General features: G+C 48.9%; 1 protein-coding gene and 1 long non-coding RNA gene across 2 annotated transcripts in view; one reads left to right on the plus strand and one right to left on the minus strand.

The window, feature by feature from the left end:
- The window catches only part of LOC130514109 (uncharacterized), a 29,774-nt gene that overhangs the window by 9,005 nt on the left and 321 nt on the right, over positions 1 to 20,448 (minus strand). Inside the window, exons 2-3 of the long non-coding RNA XR_008946915.1 lie at positions 19,914 to 20,069; positions 15,948 to 16,180 (exon numbers count right to left, since the gene is read on the minus strand). This is a non-coding gene — a long non-coding RNA (uncharacterized LOC130514109). The remainder of the gene's footprint in view (positions 1 to 15,947; positions 16,181 to 19,913; positions 20,070 to 20,448) is intronic.
- The window catches only part of LOC130514104 (cadherin-7-like), a 72,166-nt gene continuing 53,079 nt past the window's right edge, over positions 1,362 to 20,448 (plus strand). Inside the window, exon 1 of the mRNA XM_057013466.1 lies at positions 1,362 to 1,492. The gene's annotated coding sequence lies outside the window, so the exon portion shown is untranslated. The remainder of the gene's footprint in view (positions 1,493 to 20,448) is intronic.

The raw sequence follows: 20,448 nt of genomic DNA on the forward strand, positions 1-20,448 counted from the left end.
ATCAGTGGTGCGAGTTTTTTGGAGGCGCCCGAGCAAAACCCAGGTTCCCCCCCGCTTCGTTTTTGTCTCCGTGCGTTGCTTTTCTCATCGATCATTCGCGTAATTCCCCCATATGCATTTAAGCAAACCTGTCGGGACGCGTCCCAAACGGCGGCGAAGGCGAGCCTCCCCAGCTTCCCGCCACGTCTGATTCCCACGCATCGGCGGTTTGACTAATTCCTGGAGCGGGTGCTGCATCTGGGCAGCAAACACAGGCGCGGAGTGACTATCAGACATCTGCTGAGAGGATAAATCAGCAGCCCTTTAATTACAGAAGCAGCCTGGCGGGGGAACACCTACGGACGCGGCGTATAGCCTAGCCCAGGGACGACACGGGGATCTGTAAGGTCACGACATCGTTCAGGGATTTGTAAGAATAAAAAATATTATTTTAATATTGATAATCAGAATTGGTGCAGCATCATCTTCAAAAGAGCTTTAGTCTTAATTCTAAAAGTATTTGAATTCAAGTCGTGAACTATGTTATTTATAGTTTTATATGTGCATTAATCTGTACATGGACCCCCCCTAAAGACACCTTTGAAGGATACCAGCACCCCCTTTTTTAAGCCGTCTCATGGTTCGGTCCAGAACCTTTGTATCCTGGGGGGGAGGAAGGTTCCGAGGGGGAAGGTTTTGACCTGCGCACCTGTTGAGGAGGCCTTCAATAAACAGGTAGGACGGCTCAATTTATGCTAATTTATTCAATTCAGACGCCGTAAATTTAAAATGTAACTACTTAACTTTCAGCTAAACGGCGCGATTAGCAAAATAATAGTTTACTAATAATCTGCTGGGACGAAACTATTAAAACTGTGACCTGTAGGAGCATTTGGACATAAAGATAACTACTAGCAGGAAAGAGGCTAACTTTGCTAACATAACTAAAAAGTGTTTTCTACGGTTTGTCACCTGCAACAGTAACATTTTCCTGTGTTAAATGTGGTAGCAAATTATGACAAAAACTAAGGCTAATCCCACACTTTATTTTTTTTAAAATTTTGCTAGTAATAATAAAGTTGTACTAAAAGGCGTTGATTGGCCTTTTCCACAGTTCTTTAGCTTTACGGATCGGCTAATTTGGCCTTTTCACGTCCCAGACTTGAAATACTTCCATGTTCTCTGTCAGAAATTCTCTCCCCTCTAAGATTAGACCTTCGGAAGGCTTCAATCGTGACAGTGAATGATGGCTTTATTTAAATCCATAATACTTTTAATAAATGGAGTACAGGGTGCACAGTGAACTCATAAGACATGATTAAATACCCAGCTCCCTTGTTAATTAGATTCCTTCAGGTGTTAACTGCAAATGCCAACCCTCCCAGAACGCAGCGGCGGTGACGGCTGAGCGAGGATGCTGGACTGTAAAGAGGCCACGGAGAAATCTCCTTCATATGGACCCGCCGAGCCGCCATAAGACCCGGATTTGGGGGCTTTTCTTCGCGGCATCCAGGTGACATTTGAGAATAGCGCACGTGACAGCCGCTCTCATATGAAGCCATTGATCTGAAGGCGGTGAATAATATTTGCTCCAATTTATCTCTGGTGGAATTAGAAAGCAGTAATTCAGGCAGGACACGGGTACCCATGGGTGCAGTTCAACCCCCCCCCCCTCCCCCATCACCCTTGAGTGTTTATGAAATAATAAACAGGAAAAATAGACTTGCTCTTTCAGGCGGAAAGCATGGAGCGACTTTGAATGGTAAATACCAGCCTGGCTATTTCTGGACACCTTTCTCTGGTGCGTGTTGCATTCAGGCGCGCGCGGCCTCCTCGGCGCTCTTTTTCTTCTGCTGAACTCCGGCATCGGAATTCTCTTTCAGCCTTGAGTAAATTGAATGTGTGCAGCGGTTCGAGGCCACGCGCGACGAGGGGGAGGGGCGGTGAGTTAGCTGTGGCTTTGGTTATTGTGGAAGAACGGTGATTGGGGAGGTCTACGGCGAGCCCAGAGGGACACATTTAAACGTCCCAGGAGCCAAATACGCATAAACATTAGTTGTAAGTGTAAGGAATGAGGCGGGATGCTAGGACGCTGCTCAGCCAGCTTCCTAAAGAGGCTCAAAATGGAGGGGGGGGGGGGGGGGGTTCTATGTGAACATAGGACGGTGATAAACAGCAGAGTTTACTTCCTGTTCCTCGTCCACTCCCTCAAACTGGCGTTTCAGGTATCGACCTCGGCCGCTCATCAGGACGCCGGAACAAACGGGAGCCGCGGTGGCTGGTTGCTCGGAAGATTCGGGACTTCTGAAACTCTCCGGGGTTTGAAGGAAATAATTGATTTTTGCCAAGAGGCTCAGAAGAGAGCGAGCTTTGTAAATATAAAGATCTGGCACTTGGCCAATTAGCAGCCTGACTTCAGATCCTTCCACATTTCCACCGCGAGTGAAGCTAAAATCAAACTAATACGAGCGATATTTTTGTTTTATTTCGCGAAGCGATTCTTGAATTCTGTCGTTCTGGGGTCCAGATTGATGAGGGCATGTTGCATTTTTCACTTTAGCGCGACACAGCCTGAAAACTTCTGCTGCTCGGGTGTTTTTAGCGTCTCTAAATAACTTGAGCTCGCAGGAAAGTATTAAAAACTGCACATTTCCTTTGGCATTTACTTCAAATACGCATATTTTTAGCCCCTCTCTCTTTTACCTCGAAAGCAGGCGCGACTTACACAGAAATTAGCTGTTTGGCGGCGCCATCTCCTGCGACTTCTACACCTACTTTTTTAGCAACATATATTATTGAGCTTCAAAGGGTTTTGTCAGCATATTTATAATAATCCTGATCGTTCCATTGGGGGTGAATATCATTATGCGGGGAGGGGGGGGGGGGTGGTGTCTTGTCTTACATAAAAGAAAATATTAATAACCGTCTCAGCGCTGGTCACTTAGCATGCTGTTATGGGTTTAAAACAGGTCCCAGTAGAAACATCTGCCGAGCGCAGCAGTGAGCAGATAAACTGGCTTCTGCTCTAACAGAATTTGTTGCATTATTCAGGCTCCAGGGAAGCGACGCTCCTCTTCCCTTCACTTTCCTCTTCCTCCTTGATGGATGCTAAACACGGTCATTTACCACCGCTTCCAACTGCGGCTATTCCGCCGCGCTGTTGTGTTTGCTCGCCCGTCTCCTTCATCGCCTCTTGTTTGCAAAGCCGGTACCGGAGCCGGCAGCGGCTCCGGGAGGCGGCGCCGACGTGACATGTTGGGTTTATCAAAAGTTGAAGCGGCGGCCATTTTCAGCGCTGATGTTTTAGTCAGCGGAGCGGCTTTTCCTCTGTAATTAAACGGCTACTTAAGCAGCGGCGTTTGTCCGGAGGGATGAAGGGTTTCCTGCCTCGTGCTCTCCTGGATTATTGTGTTCTTTCATCCACGCCACCTCGCCACCACACATGAAACCATCTGTTAAGTTCTGGACTCAATCCACTTTAAAAGATTAGCCCGTGTGGCGCTAGCGGCCTCGTGCGATCAGCTTCGACCATCTGTCTGGAGAACGGTCGGCAGGTCTCAAATCGTGATGAAATTATATCTTGAAAGTGAAAGAGAAGCAAATCGTCACCAACAAACGGGCTCCGCTCCTGTTACGCAACACGTTTAAGGAGAATCTTCCTTTGGAGAAGGCGTTCGGAGCGTTGGGGGAGCGAGCCGCCGCCGCCATCGCCGCCGCCGCTCCGGCCGACACGAGTCGGATTTATGAGGGATGATTTAGGAGATAAAAACGGGATGTTCTACATTTTAGCGCGTACATATCCATTTATGTAATTAACTAGGAGTGCTCCCGTTAGCAGCAACGGTTAATAAGCTGCGGCGGGAGAGCGGGCAGGCAGGTGAACCCGTGGCCCCGGAGATGTTAAACACAGATGAATAGATGCGGCGGCGCACACACACACCAGTAAATCAGACGGAATGAGCGGCGGAACAGGAGGCAAATGGGCCTCGCGGTTAAAAACTCAATATCGCGTAAATGGACGCGGCTCTCATAGATATTGAAAACTGGTAACCTTGCCACTGCAATCTCCCGTTTTTCTATCGCTCACGCCGCCGCCGCACATTTACAGGCCGGCGCCATCTTCAGGTCCACTTTAGCCTTCAAACCCCTCCGTGTGCGGCGCGGCCGTAACGGCCGGCTGGATAAATTAATGTATGTTTTAATAGCCTCGGTAACAAGATGGTGGAAACAATATATTACATCTTCCCGAGCTCAATTATCCCGCCAGAGGCAGAGGGCTCGGAGCAGGCGGGAGGCACCGACCTCCTGAACTCCTGTAAAGGTGGAGATTTAACGGATGTTTGACAGGAGCTTTGACGTACAGCTACGTTTTAAGGCTAACCTACTTAGATCACACTCTGTCGCGCGGCGCTCCGACACTCGTCAAGCCTCGGCTTTGAACGAGCCTCAAGCGGCGTCGCCCGTCACGGCGTCGCCGTCACGGCGAGATTGAGTGTCTCTGCCCATCGTCTCGCCGAGAATGTTCTGAGCCGAGAGTCAGAAACCAGATGGTAATGGGAGGTTAGCCTCGGAGCTGGAAACTAGCATCTCCAGCGGGCTAACAACAGAACAATAATCTGAATAGTGCCGCCCCACTGCGGGCTTATTTATTCTCTCCTCACCACTGCCAACCATCATTAGAATTTATTCTAAACACAACTGCACCAGAGAGAATAGGGAATAATTAGCCTGTTTGATGCTAGAAATACCCATTTTACATTCTTAATGAAAGAAAAACAGAGCAGAAAGTGGAAGCTGAGCTCCAGCCGTCACAACAGCGCTCTTCACGACATTTGCTGCTAATTTCCAAACGCGTTCCTGACTGTATTTAGCAGAGAAACGCACTTTAAAAGAAGTCGATCCTCACGTAAACGCCTCTGACCTCACGCTGATTATATTCTCCTGAACTCCTCTTATTATTTCATCATATCTGCTTTAGAAGCTGACATTTGCCGTGGATTTTTATTTAAAATGTGTGTTCGGTTCTGAAAGACGGAGTCCAGAATAGAAGCACTTGACACTTTCATGGCGACACGCGTGTGAAAGTGGCCGCTCTCACGAGCCTTCGGCCCGGCCCGGCTGCAGCCTCCCGGCCTTTTTCTCTGGTTTAAATAATGAAACTGGTGTTTTGCCTCTCAGCTCAGGACTTCACAGCCCAGACCAAGAGGGGTTTTTTAAAGAACAGTTTCATGCTGACGGAGTCGGGCAGGAATACCGCACCAGGATGAGCTTCCGTGGCTTTGACGCGGCGTGGGCTCCACAATGAGACTTCCGAGTCAGGAATGTTTCCTGAGCTCTGGAGGAACCCGTCCGTCGGGACGCTGTCCCTGTCCAACGCTAATGAAGGGCAGGAAACATCTTCTGAGTTACAGTGTGTGCTCTTAGCCTTGATTAGCATCGCCTAAACTCCCGCTGCTCCCGTCCCTCAGGATCATTCCCACGGCGGCGCTTACTCACAGAGCCGGGCCTTTTTTCCCGCCGCACCGTCGCCCTTTTGCGCCTTCCCGCCGTCCTTCATGCTGCCTTTCTGCGCCTCTGCAGCAGTAATTAAGGGCGGCGTGGGGAGGCCACTGTGGGCCATGTCGCAATATTAGGCTGTGAAATAATGAGGGTTGAGGGACGTGTTCTCCTCCTCTGTAGCGCCGCAAAGGGCTTCTGTAGCTAATTGGAGAGGGCTAACCGCTCTGGCCCTGGCCCGAGTGTGTGTGTGTGTGTGTGTGTGCGTGTGTGTGTGTGTGTGCCCTGCCTTTCCAGGTCTTCCCCTCTTCTGTCTCTAGGACCACCTACCGCCTTTGTTTTCCTTCAAATGTTCACCAATTATCCTCAATTACCTCCATTTGCTCACAGTCCGACCGGGAGGTACTGGCGGCATGAATCAATGCCCCGCGCCACCGTTTGGGCTCTCCAGCACGACTGCTGAATTAAGCGGAGTTGGCGCGACGTCGCCCGCCTGCTTCCTCTGGCTCATTGTGGTTCACGGCGGCGGCGTCGCCAGCATGACTCCGTCTAACGAGCGCGGACGCGGTCCGTCGCGCAGGAGAGGCGCCGCTGATGGCTTCACGGCAGCTAATTACAGGCAGCTGCTGTATTCATTCATATTTGGGGGGGGGGGTCGAATCAAGTTGTGTTTTTTTGTGCTAAAATACAAACGCAGTCAAGGCTCACAGATAATAAACCTTAAGACTGTGACGTCATAGCTCATTAAAGCTGTTATTTCACACCCTCACCACCAGGTGGCCCAGTAGCTCGACAGGAACCGGTTAGCACGTTTCAAACCTTACGGATAATAATGTCCAACGTTTCTGCACATCTATCAATTTTTAGTGGATTTTTCTTTTCACTTGTGCAGTTCCAAGTGTGTAATAACACTGTAGAGGGGGAGGGGAGGAGCCGCAGGACACAGGTGTCTCACAAACGCACCGGAAATGGCCCTCATCACCGTGCACAGCAAGGGACGGACCAAATCAAGAGGTGATTTCACCCTGGAATGACACAGGACTGAGGCTAAAGCAGCTAGCTAGCTGCCCGCCAGCGCCGGACAACCGTTTCCCCTCACGGTTCCGAACTCATTCTCATATCTGGTAGCACCTGAGGCGTTAGGCCTGTTCTCACAGCACCCTGGTGAGGGAGGGAGGCGGGTGTTACCGACTGTTTCATCCAGGTAATGGTAGAACCACAGATTGGATCAGCCTTGTACTACCCTCTGATCCATCACGGGTCGGATTCTAAATCAAAAAACGCAGAAAAAACCTTGGTAGCTTTTGCTGTTTGTCATCCCCTCACAAGTTGTTGCTGTTTCCTGCTGCTATTGTTAGCTTCTTCTCCCTCAGAGCTTCAGCTGTCACTCTGTCATTAGCAGGAGGCTCGATGGGTCCCGACAGATGAAAGCGGCAAATTAATTCAATCCCGATACCAGAACCTGAAGCGTCGGAGCAGGTTTCATTCTGCTGATTTCCTTAAAGACGCCACCGGAGTTCTGTGTTTCTCCCGCCCCTCCACGGTTCATAAATAGCATCGGCATCTTTATCAAAGCGCTGGGAAATAAAAGGCGGGATGTCAGAACGGCGATTATTTCCCTTCCACCTCGCAGATACGTCGGCCGACAGGAAGCGATTTCCTGCGGAGGAAATAATGTCGGAGAACGATTTCGCCCGTTCCGTGGAATCAACATCCCGCCGCATGTTCTTTGATGCAAAACATCAAAGCGAACATTAATGTCACACAAAAGCAGAAATCGAAAATGCACTTTTAATGTGCTAATTCATCACCTTCGAGGCTCCGCCAAGGCCACCTCCCGGTCCGTCCAGCCTCCTGATGAAGTTCCCAGTTCACGGGGGGGGGGGGGTCCCAGCCCTGAGGGAAAAGTGAGGTCCACTCAAGCTGAAGCCGCCTTTCCTTCTTCACAAGTTTTCTTGTTACAGCAAATGAAGCGTCCATTTTATTTAGTCTTTTTTTTCAATAAAGGAAAGTCTCGGAATGGAGCCCAGTAATGGCACCATAATTCTGTGAGGACAATCCCGAATGATGGTGTGGAAAACTTCCAGGATCGGAATGGTGAGATCAGTCAGCGCGCCGGGTTGTGGCTGAATACAACGGAGGGTTTGTTTTAAAAATGGAGGCCTGCTTCTGCCGGGTTTTTCTCCCCCTCCCTTCAGACGACGACGCCTTCGAGGTCTTTTCCGTTCACCCTCCGAGTGTCGGTTGGGCCGGAACATCCTTCAGCCGGAGCCGCTCTTGAACCGCAGCCTCTTATCGACAACGGATCACAGGACCACTTTCGTTTGAAAGCAGCCGCTTGTAGTTTCAAACCCGCGGAGGGTTCTGCCGCTTCCCTCAGCTCAGAGGAGCGTTTTAACGTCTGCGGACCTTTGTTCCCCCCCCCTCCCTCGCCGAGCTCTGAGCCTCCGGAACTGTTGAACAAATCACTTTGGATGAGATTCCCGGATCGGCTCAAGCGTCTCAGGCAGACCACGCGGGGAATACGTGACAATCACTGCACGGATGGATGGAGAGAACTTCCAGAGATAGTTGGGGAACTTTCTGTCGCAGCACAACAACCAGCCTGGTCCTGCTCAAGGTTTCTCCCTTCTAGAGGGTAGTATTCCCTCCTCGGGTGCTTGCTCCTGGGGGGTTCTGTAAAGCTAAATTAGGTGGTTTTAATCCCTGCCACACAGAGATGTCAAGCTAGCCCAACTCTGGGACGTCCCTGAGAACAATAGCAACCATGTTTACTGTGGGTAGCAAAGAAATTGGACCCGGAACCATCGCAAAGCTTTTTTTTCCCACATCAACAGCTCGAAAAAACCCTCAGATTTGTCTCCAACTAATCAAAACGTCAGTAATTTACCGCACGATGGACATTAGATGATCATTCTTTGTAATCCATTGACATAAACGGAAGGGGGGAAAAACCCAAAACTGCGGTAGCATCTGCAGCGGCTCCAATCCTCATTCAGTCCCGATAATGAAATTTGAAACAAAGCCCCGGAGAGATTAAGGATTCTCCTCCGCCAGCAGATGTTTATGGAATAAAAAGACGAGGGGAGGAGCCGGAGATAACGGAGTGTTGTGAGTGTGGCGGGATTCTCTCGCTACATTTGGGGCGAGAGGCGACCAGGACAACGGAGGGAGCAGATTTGGGCATTGTTAATGTACCCCCCCTTCCCCCAGTGCCGCATCAGGATCAGGACTTAAGACAATGACTCCCTTCCGTTATCTCGCTGCAACACTCTGTCGGAATTGATTAAAGCCTGAATCCCAAACAACTTGTTTTCTCTCAAGTGCGGCTTCGTCACTGCCGTGTAGCTCCTGCAGAACATCGTCAAGCGGTTCTGATCCCGTCCCGGGTCGAAGGTGGGCGGAGCTTATCCCAGCACCTCAGGTACGCCTGACTGGCCCTGGAGGGTGTGAGCATTTGAACCGTGTTCGGGGGCTTCTGGACCGGTTTTGATCGAATCCCAGGCTCCGTCGCTAAGGACAGTTTTCACGTCTAAAGCCCTCTAACGCTACGATGACCTCGGGGGGGCCAACTCTGACCTTCAGCTTTGATAAAACATCAAGCGACGCGGGAATCTCAGAAATAAATTGCTTCTCGATGGTCTTCCACTCATCCTCTGAGAACCCTCAACCCGAAAAACACTCTTGTTAAAGACCCCCACTTTACTGGACTGGAGCTGTCACATCTGATAAAGCTCACTGGAACCGACGGGCTGCAGGTGGGGCGGGGGTGGGGGACCTCTGGGGGGGGACCAGGACTTTTGTGACACTCAAATGAACCTTTAACTCTCTCCTCTGGATCGCCGGCGGGGCCGACGCTCCTCAAAGGCGGCAGAATCCCACCTTAAGTAACATTACAGTGGCAGCGCGGCCGCATTGTTTTCCGGAACGCGGCGGGATTTTAATGATGCCGGCGAAGCCGCAAATGAGCAAGTGAAAGCCAGCGAAATTGGGAATGAACACATTAGCCGGTGCTGACAGATGAGTCTTAATTGTTACCTCTGGCAAATGGAGCTTCACATAAGGGAACAAAAGCGCTCCTCCTCCTCCCGGCGCCCCGTTTGATGCAATGTGACGATGACCTTGCTGCAGTGCCCCCCCCCCCCCCCCTCGCAAGATCCTTAAGAGTTTATCTTGACAGGCTCCCGAACCGTCTCTCAGGTGTCGCGCTGATGGACCGATTCATTTACCTCTGTCAGGAACCGCGGCAGATGAATCCCCATTGTTCCTCCGCCCGTTCCTGCTCCTCCAGGCAAGCTGCATTATTGTTTCAACAGTCTTTAAACTGCATAACCCCCCCCCTTCCCCACAAAACAACGATGGCATTATCGGACGTTGTTCTGGTGGAAATTCTCACCACGTCTGAGTCTAATCCGCTGTATTTCACACTTCGTGCGAGAGGATTTAGCTAAATTTTGTTCTCTTAAGAACACGAAGGTGGGCGGAGCCAACACAATTCCAGGGAAACTTGGAGCGTAATTGATAGCGTGCGAACTTAGAACTGGAACTTGGTGACAATGACGTGCTGCTTCGTTAGCATACGATATCATGTACCGATTTACCCTTAAAAAGATTGTTTTTGATACTTTTGCCTCATCCTAATAAAGTTTATCCCTCGCACTCTCCCGATTTCCTTTGCTTTCAACCAAAGGAGGCAGCAACTGCAGCGCTTCCTTTGAACACCCCCGCTTTCTGACGGTGGTTCACTCCACTCGGGGCTAAACTGAGCCCGGTTCTGTCACGTAAGCGCGGCGCGTCAGCTCGCACGACAGCCTGATTGGCACCTTTTTAACTTTTGAAAATAAACAGTTATAAATACCCCCTCACGTGAAGTCTTTGAGCTCGCTGCGACACCCACACACGCCAGTGAAGGGCTGCGAGGCCTCAGCGGGAGGTGTGTGTGTGTGTGTGTGTGCGTGTGTGAGAGAGAGAGAGACACTCAAGTATAGAACCTGAAACCCTACATCTGTTGTACACTGTTTACTTACTGTAAAACACTGGAAAATGTCGTGTTTCCGCCTGCGTGTGAAGGTGACAGGTGACGGGCCAGGAGGTGCCACGTTTCAAGGTCACCGTTTGGAGGGTCTGGTGCCACGACACCACCAGCAGGCTATGATGGGACCACTGATGAGGTCTGGAACCAAGAGCAAACGGCTTTGGGTCGCTCCCTGTCGCCAGGAAGTCATCACGAGCCATCGGGTCCGACCGCGTGCGCTCATTTCGCAGCAGCTGGGCGTTGCGACGTGGGGAGTGTGTAAGAGGTGTGATGGTCATGAGTGGGCATGCGGGTGTTAGATGAGCCATTGATCCCTCCCAGCATGCGGTTCCACCAGGCACGCTCCACCTCCCCTCACCTCATTGACTTCCTGCCACGGCGTTCTGCTGCCATGGCATGACCTAACATTTAATGATCGTTTGATGGAGTAACGTCACGTTTATCACGTTTGGGGCCCGATCGGGGCGCGGACAGAAGCAATAAACAAAGAGCGCGGGCGGGGGAGGGGCTTCGCTTTGATTGACAGCAGAGGTCATTTAGGGTCAAGTGAGAGAGACGTTTTCAAGCAGCATCGGTGGTCAAGACGATCTCTTTAGAAATGATTAGCATCCTCTAAACTGAATCTAAATCTTAATCCCATAATATCAGCCAATGCTAACCTTGTTTTATAGCTAATATTGAATAGGATTTTGGTATTTTGGTGATTTCTTAATGGAACAAATATATTGTTTAACTAGCTAGTATTTAACCGTCTGTGCTGCGGTCAAAAAGACGTCGTCATTTACGATGCAGATCTCTGACGAGCTTTTTTTGTGGAAATTCCACCACAGAGCAAATTAGGGAATTAGACTGATATATTCATAAAGACGACATCAGATGTGATGATTAATCTGTGAGATCAGGTTGACAAGTCGAGAAATGGTTGGGGGGAAAAAAGATTGTCATTTTTGTGCTTTGTTATCATAAAAATTAAACATTCACCTGATTGGTAACAAATTTTCCTGCTTGATAATTCCAAATTAATTCCGGTTCTCTCTGTCCTGACTGCTGTGTTGTGGTTGTTTCTTTGAGTGGGCGACTAAAACAACTTTATTTTTGGGTTCAGTGGTTCGGCTGCAGCGCTCAGCTGGATGTCTGTGGATGCTGTGGCGATGGGTCCACATCTGCAGGAATCTGAGCACAAACAACCCTTTAGCTGACTCGCGTCCTTTAAGATTTTACAACGGATGAGACAAACGGAGACGGTTTCCTGTTGAGTCGGGTGAAACTGTCAAAAGTTCCTAATCTGGACTGATATAAATGAAAGAAGTAAAGATTTTTGCCTTCAGCTAACGTTCTGGCTAGCTTTGTAACGGAAAAAAAGCTGCACGACAAGCTAAAGGTTGCGTAATTATCCCTCTTTTAGTGCCACGCATTGTTGCGCAAAATAAAGCTAATTTTGTCCGACTGATGAGGAAAAATAAGGTGGAAGGACAGTAAGAGGTGTGTTAATTTACAAAAGGCTGGAGGAAAAGTTAATTAAGCCGGCTGCGGGAAACGGGAAAGTGCTGAGTCCTGGAGACACAAAATATTTATTCATCAGCCCATTAAATTTTCATCCCTTTTTTCCCCTCCTATTTTGAAAGAGTGGAACGGAGGAATGCTTTGAACATTTGACCTTATATGTAAAAGTGTGGGGTGAATTTAAGGAGCCTCGGGGATTGTTTTAATCATTTGGACCCAGCGTCAAAAAAAAAAAAAGTAAAAAATCTCAGCGCTCAATGAGTGAGCTTTTATTATTCAATTCACACTCTTTTGGCAAAAATTTGTTACGATGAAATATTTACGAAGTATTACAAAAGTGAGCCGAAAGTCAGTCAGGAAAAAAAAATCCCTGAGTCACAATTTAAGTTCCAGTACAGCACATCAACATGCTAAAGCAAATTTGCTAATCTCCACTTCGCAAATAAGGAACAAAGTCATCAGAGATCAGCTGTTCTGATCTGAAAACAGGGTAAAACAGCTGCTCGGACAACTTAAACCATTATCGTTTTCAAGAAAGCACAATCAAATAACCCTTTCTGGATTCTTCACAGAACAAAAGTCAGGAAATAACTCATGCGCAGTCCAACTTAATTATCAAATACAAATACACATATATGTAAAAAAAAAAAAATCAAAATGCTTTCTGGTATTGTTCAGGGGGCCGGACCAAATGTGGAGGCGGGCCGTATCCGGCCCACGGGCCGTAGTTTGGGGACCACTGACTTAAACTATAATTCTCTGAAGCGATTCAGGAGAAGGCGAGGCTGTACTACGAACAGGAGAACCAGCCTCGTAAGAATTTGGCTTTTAAAGAAGAAAACTGCTCTTCAATAGAACTTCCTGTGATTGCACAACACCTCCCAGTGTTTAGCTAAAGTGACAGTAGCAGCACAACTACCTGAAAACTGACACGATGTTGCTGCGAGAGACATTTTGTTCCGGCGAAATAAGACCCTGAGATAATCGGAAAAGGGACATCTGAAACATCACGTCGTACAGTCCTGGAGCCGGGGCGCGCCAATGAAAGGACGGCGCCCGCCTGCAGTGGTCACGTGCCTCTGCAGCCTAATTATACGGCAACAAACGAGTTGCCAATCAGGAGAATATATTGTCTGGTTTTATCTCAGGAACTCATCAAGTCGACCCAATTAAAAGCGGCGGTGAGAGAGGCATCGGCGGCAGTGGGCCTTCCATTCGGTTAATTCATGATTGCCAATTAAAATAGAATAGCGTGCAAAGTTGTAAAGCTGTCAGGAGGGCCCGGCTAAATTACCCTTTTCCACTTTGAATGATGGATGCCTTCATGGCGCTCCCTTATCTTATTTATTTTCTGGGCAGAAGGTAGAAACGGCGACCGGCGCCGTTTAAAGAACTTGTCGTAATGGTTCCTCCCGTTCTGAAGTCTGCATGCGCCTTTTAATGGCGCTTTGATCTGCGCTTTGATCTGCGTTCAGCGGTGCTACCGGTGCAGTTTTATGGTAATTTTGCAGAAATATTTCCGAGCACCTGTTGTGACAATCATCACAATTGTGATATCTGTGTAATATTTTTACCGGAACATAAAATATCTGGATTTAATTTTTTTTTATTAGTGTTGAAATTGTCATTTGTCTGACTAATAAATGTGTTTTACGCGTCGAGAAACATAGTTTGTTGATTTAAAAGGAAATAAACTAAACATATAAAAGTAAGTTACGGATGGTCCTTTAGCTTAGCCGACCTTGTTCAGACATCGTACTTGCTCTGAAGTGGATGTTACCATGGTTACAGGAAGAGATAACTGTGTGTAGCTCCGCCCACAGCGACCACCGTGGGACTGTTGGGCCTGGTGACTTCTGACAAGTGAATAATGTGGGCTGAACCGCCTCGCCCAGATCTTAGCTTCATTTTAGCACTGGCGTGCTGCCTGAATGGGGCGGAGCCACAAGGGGACAGACATTACAATGTCAAACCTTCTCCGCTTATTACACCTGCATAAACGCTACCTTACTAATTACTTTTCACTTCTGATCGTACATTGAGCAGGACATCATACTCGTGTCTACTAACCTGTGCTAACCACTTTAGCTAGCGCTTGCTCTGTTTGCTGCATTCGACGGATATTACAACCAAATAGTTTTGTTCCGGCGTTCGTTCCCAAGTTCCTTGTTTCCTGCGTCTCTCGCACCATTAGCCGCTGTCGCTACGCTACAGATGACCTAATTAAAACGTGTCCCGCTGAAATGTGTCACTTTCTCTAAAAGCCCAAATTGATAGCAGACATTAATTTTCGCTTTCTCAAAATGACCTTTAATTTCTCTTGCCAAGTGTAGGCCCGCGTCCACGGCGACACGCCCCCTCCTCGACCCCCCGGTTCTCCTGAAACAATATGTCAGACGGCGTTGACGGAGGAAGCCGCCGTTACTCAGAGGAGCGGCGTCCGAGCTGATCTCACCGTTGGATTTCAAGTATTTACGAGAAAATGCCGCGGCCTCGCCAGTTTCCGACATAAATCACCGCGGCTAAATCTCCCGTAGCAGGATGCCGCCCTCGGCAATTTGCTCACTTTTGCTGTAGCCTCCGTTATTTATTTTTTTTTACGTCCCCCATGAGGGCTGAGAGCACAACAAACCCCGGATCCCGAAGTGTCGCTGAAAGTAATGGCTTCCATCGCGGCCTGGTTTAGTTCGCCCCCCAGGAGGGGCGGTCCGCGGGTCAGGCTCTTTTCTACAGATTAAAAGACGGTGTCGGCACCGTGTCACATGGTTGGGAGATCAATGGCACGGCGAAGGAAATGAAAGCCGTGATGGACGTGGGCGACCACACGGGCGCCGGCCGCCATGAGTGTTCCCTTCATGCAGGCGGCAGCTGGGACCTGAGGGGGGTCCTGTCATCAGAGGCTAGCGTGGCCCCGAGCACAGTCCAGAACCACAGGAGACCCCAGGGGGCCTTTCATGGGAAGACTTACACGGCCTCAGACATGGGCTCAATCAAAGCGTGTCACTCTGGGCTGAGCGGCACCGACACAAACTTTAGCTTCAAACACGCTACACGCGACGCCGCGGGAGAGAAGAAAACACACATAGCTTGTTTTGTTGTCTGAGTTAGCAGTTAGCAATTATCTTCTCCCCCCACTGAAGCCAAAATTCAGCATCACGATCTGATTTGTGTCCTTTCGCTTTTTTCTTGAATGTGAACGTTTACATCTAAACATTTGTCCTTTCTACGAAAGAAAGCGCTAACCGATGAAGCTACGCTCTTGTTTCTGAATTCTCCTTAGTAACATTTATTAGCATTTATTAACATTTATTAACAAAAATGTGTCGTCTGCATAAATGAATTTGGGGAAGTCGCTCGTCAGCGTTGGTGAAGAACGAACCTCGCTAACCCCAGAAACTAACCATGCTAGTTTTGTTGCATTTATAAACTTCTCATTTTGCCGATTTTGTCAGATGCTAGCTAGCTGATTCGATTAAAGTTTAATAAACTAGAGACTCATTTAATCTTTCATTTGAGCAACACGGGTGTTACGTGTGTTCTGATGGTCAATGCAACTGATTTGACATGATTATTTCTTTCCTCCTTCCTCTCTGAGTTGCTGCGACGGTAAATTACATTTTTTTCCACCCGAGTTTATAGTCACAAATGTCAGTATTTTGCTTCCCGTCCGCCCGCTGACTCAGCAAGACTTCTTGGCTCGTACGTTCACATAAAGATCGGAAGGAAATTTAACGGGCAGAAGAGAAACTCCCCGAGTTAACGAGAAGCACTGAAATATGACTGAGTCTGGCTCCGGCTGCAATTTGGAGTGTGTCCTCCTGTCAGGCGCGAGTGTGTGTGTGTGTGTGTGTGTGTGTGTGTGTGGTGTGTGTGTGTGTGTTGTGTGTGTGTGTGTGTGTGTGTGTGTGTGTGTGTGTGCATTCACACTGACAACCTGTTGTCGACGGCGTCCGTCAGGCGAGCCCTCTTCACTTCCTCTTCCTCCAGCGTGGGGCCTCACCTCTGTTGCCGCGGCGATGGCCCGCACGCCCCCGCCAGCGCCAGATTCCACCCAGCAGTCTGATTTCCAGGACCTCAGCAGGCGGCGTTTGCATTCACCTGCGCCTCGCAGGAGGCATCAGAGGCTTGTTTCCTCGTTACACGGTGGCCTGAGAACACGGGGGGTGACTGGGGAAGACAGAATGTGGGAAGAAAAGGACGTGAGACGAAGAGATGGAGGATAACAAGCTCTCTCCCGGCTCGGCAGCCGTGAACGCCGCGGCGCCGCCGGGCTGAATGCAAACAGGCCTGGAGGTTTTCAGCCAGACTGTTGGAGCGTGCACACTACCCCCCCCCCCCCCAATCACCAGGAAGCTACCATCACCACAAAGCCTCGTTTTTATTTATTTTTTTGTCTTTTTGTCCCTTCCTGCCCCCCCCCCCCCCCCCCCACCCCATCTTCATTCCTGTCTTGTTTGTGCTCTTTCATTCCTTCCCCCTCATTGTGTACAACACACTCCGACATTATTCCTCCCACTGACAAAACATCCGGGCAAAGCTTGCTGTCGCACACCTGGAACATTTTCCAGTTTCCAGGAAAATCCCTAATTGGAAAAAAAAAAAAAAACTACTCTGGAGGTGCAAAACAAATAAACAAGGGTCATGAAAGTATTTGCTAATCACGCTGCGCCGTCCCCAAACGCCGCTGCTCGGCCCGTTTCCTTTCAAGGTCTGATCCAATTCGTATTGACGAGAGGGAGTTATGCAAATCGGTTGCTAATTGTTTCATTTTCGTTGATGTTGTGCCCGGAGAGCAAGAGGACGTGTTATTGATGCAAGTGTCGCTGTTAGCTAAGTTAGCTCAGGATCTCCATTCAGGGCTTATTCCGTAACGTTCTCCAGAGACAGGCTTAATCTTTAGGCTAGCATGGGGCTAACACATCACTTGGGGGAGGGGCTTGAATTGGACCTGGAACTAGCCTGTCTATACGGCATAGTTCAAGGCAACTTACAACAAGTTGCATTCAGGGAATAAAAACGTGCTTTGCTGAGCGCTAACGACCTGACGCTAGCATTTGGCTCCAGTTTTTGAAAGCAGGTATTCGGAATCCTCAACCTTCTGCTGTGTTCCCAGACTTTAACCGTCTTCCTCTGCAGTATCTTACCGCCGCTCCGCTGACGGCGGGGGGGCACCGGGCTGCCTTATTTCCTCGCAGTGGGTTCAGATCTTTACGTGAATCGAGGGAGCGCAGATCCTTGTGTGCTGCCGATCCCGGCGTGCCATTAGCATTCCGCTCAGGATCCCGGCCGACACAACCCGAGGTGAATGAACACGTCTGTCTGCGGCGAGACGTTTTCTCTTTCAGGGCCGGCCGCGGCGAGGATGCGCTGATTGCCGAGGCTGACCCCCCGTACTCGCCCGCCTCAAGTATCCACCACAAGTATTTTCTTTTTTTTTTTTTCCATTTGTAAGGGCTTGATCTTCTCGACGGAGAGTGAATGCCGGCTCTCTTCGCCGCACAAGGCAGATTTTCCGCCACAATGCAGAAGATGCCACAAGTTCAGGAAAACCTTCAGCAGCATTGATTATTTTCCAGGCCGTCCTTGAGGAAGGTCCCTGCCACCGTCCAGCCTCTGCGTTTGCTTGTGTGCAGAGTTGGACACTTTCAGGGTATATCAATGAGGATTAGGACGGGGTAATAAGGGGGGGGGGGGGGTTAAAGTCCATAGAAAAGCTGTAAATTTAAGAAGCCGATACACTAAACTGTGCGAGTTTCAGCCCTCTGCAAGACAAGTACGAAGATTCAACCCAGCGAGATGCTCTTCCTCCCCCATAATCTATTTAACCCTGGCTGGGGGTTGGTGGGGGGGCATTTGTGTAATCTGAAAGAGCCTTTCTGGAATATGGCACTTTCAGCCGGTAAGAGATCTCATCTCATCTCATCGGGCGGCCTGACGGACGGCGAGGATGCGACCATCTGGATCGATCCGGCGTGATCAGGTGATCCATTATTTCACTTGATCTCTTGACCCTCGGACGTCTGATGAAAACAATCGTTCGATACCCACCAAAAGATTAGTCCAGACATGGAGGAGGGGGCCGTGCTCCCCACACGGACCCCCCCCCCCCAACACAACTGCGGATCAAACCACTTCAGTCACCCCGATTTACCGCCTGTCCCGCGTCACTCATTTTTTTCCCCCAGAAATGCTTTGATATCAACTATTATATTTTGATTAGGTGAGTCTTGGCTTTGGGTTAGCCTCGACTTAGCATAGACGAGCTGAGCTCAGCGGTCGGGCGGGCGGCTGTGCGTAGCCAGAAGGTGATGCTGCGTCATCACTTTCCCTTCATTGCTGCGTCCCAAAGAAGTGGAAGCTTCTGCAGCCGCCTCAATGTCTTCATCTCAATTTGGCTCGTAGAGAATTACAAAATGTGATGAGGAACCATGAAAAAAAAGGAGGAATAGACCATTAAAATGGCAAAAGTCAACAAAAATCAGTGGAAAATGATGTTAAAAGGATACAGCATGAAAGGTAAATATGTTCTGATGTTAAGTCGAGACCGCAAAACCCTCCCCTTTGGCAAAATGCTAGCAGCTAAATGGCTAAAGGTGGTTTAGCGATGCTCACTGTCCATTTTTTTTTTCTATTTAAATTTCTGGCCATCATTGAATTTTTGAAAATGTGTGAAACTGGTGCGCTCACAGAGAACAGGAGGTAACTTCCACGTTCATTTTGGGAACAGTGAAAAAAAGGTCATCGCTCCGGCAACAACGAGCCCGAGGACGGAAAGAAGTCCTCACGAATAAAAATAAATAGTCAAGTTTAGGGGGACACGTGCATGTGTTCTTTAAACGTCCGATCAATATCTTGTTTAGAGCTGAAATTAGACAGTCAGTGTCTCAATCATCTGTTTCCAATGGCGGCGAAAGGCGCTTACAGGAGCTAACGCTCATTTAGCGGGTCAGAGATCGATCGGGAATTAACGGGAATCATCAGCATATGTGGTCGTTTTGTGCATCGATCTGTTTGCGATTGTAGAGAAACAAAAGAGGCGCGAAACAAATGAGCTTCGTTGTGGTTATGAGCTCACAAGCAGGTTAGCAACGGCCTCAAATAGCTTTAGCTGATTTATTTATTTATTATCGTCCAACGACGTCCCAGCTAGGTTTAGCATTGACGTTGCACAGGTTGACCGTTGGTTGATCTATGTCAGCTTAGTTTGTTGTTGGTCCATATTTAGGTCTGTTTTTTTTACCCGTTGTTGACCACATTAGCCTAGCCAAGGGGCTAATATAAAGGATGGGCTAAATAAACAGGTTCAGTTATTAAAATTGGTGAATGTTCAATGTTAATTGTTCATCGTGAAGAGATTTTTCTGATTAGTTTACAGTTTTATCCCAATGCAGGAGGGTCTAGCTATCGGCTAACGTGCTAAAAGAACTTTAAAGAGTGAATCATCGTGCCTCTTCTCTTTATTAAAGTATTAAGTGCCTCTACACACAGATGCGACGTGAACCAGCCCACCTCCACCGACCCCTGGGGGGGGTCAGGTTCTCTCACGCTCCATAAACTTGTGCACAGTAGCGCCGCTTCCCTCGTTAGCGCGTGAACAAAAAGAGCCATCAGGCCGTGCGTCACCAGAGAGCAGATCGCCGAGGTGACTGCGGGTCACTGGGGGGGGGGGACGTGGCAGTGGCCCTGCACAGCTGGCGTGTGTTTCAGTGGGGAGGGAGGGGGGGCGCAGCAGCATCACCCCGGGCATCTCCTGACCGCGAGTGATTGATGGAGAAGAGCTGACGAGTCGGCCTCCCAATGTCACCCTCCAATTAAAAACCTCTCGCCAGCTGACGGCAGTGCTGTCCCCCCCCCTCCCTCCCCCACCTCTCCTTTTATTCTCGCACACCCACTCTCTCACCTTGCTCCGTGGCCTCCCGGACCTCCTCCTTCTCCTCCTCCTCCTCCTCGCGCTCATTCCAGCTGCTCTTCCAGGTGTGACAGACAGGGGCTGCTCTTTCTGTTAGTTTGGGTCGTCGCTCCTCGTCTCCGGCACCACAAAAGGAGTCAAACCTGCCTGGAAGACGCAAATAAGACCGAAAAGAAACCACAAAAGAAGAAAGCGTCAGCCTCGTGGTTCCACCTGTTTTATTGTCTGGAGCAAATGGACCAAAGACGGGTGTGAATAAATAATAATCGGCCCTGAGGAATCCAGCCTGACACTTTAGAAAAGATGCTTCTTATTTAAATCCCGAAATGGAATAAGGGCAATACAATTACAAAGAAATAAAAATAAAAAAACACACGCAACAAAGGTATTAAATCCACAAAAACGCCTCATGCGGACTATTAATTATAATACGGATTTAATAATCTGTACAAATAATGTAAATGTTTTTTTTTTTACTGTGGTTTAAATCGGGTGGGTTTTCAACCCCAGCAGGATTTTAACCAAA

The sequence above is a fragment of the Takifugu flavidus genome, chromosome 17 (genome assembly GCF_003711565.1).
Source record: "Takifugu flavidus isolate HTHZ2018 chromosome 17, ASM371156v2, whole genome shotgun sequence".
NCBI classification, from domain to species: Eukaryota; Metazoa; Chordata; class Actinopteri; order Tetraodontiformes; family Tetraodontidae; genus Takifugu; species Takifugu flavidus.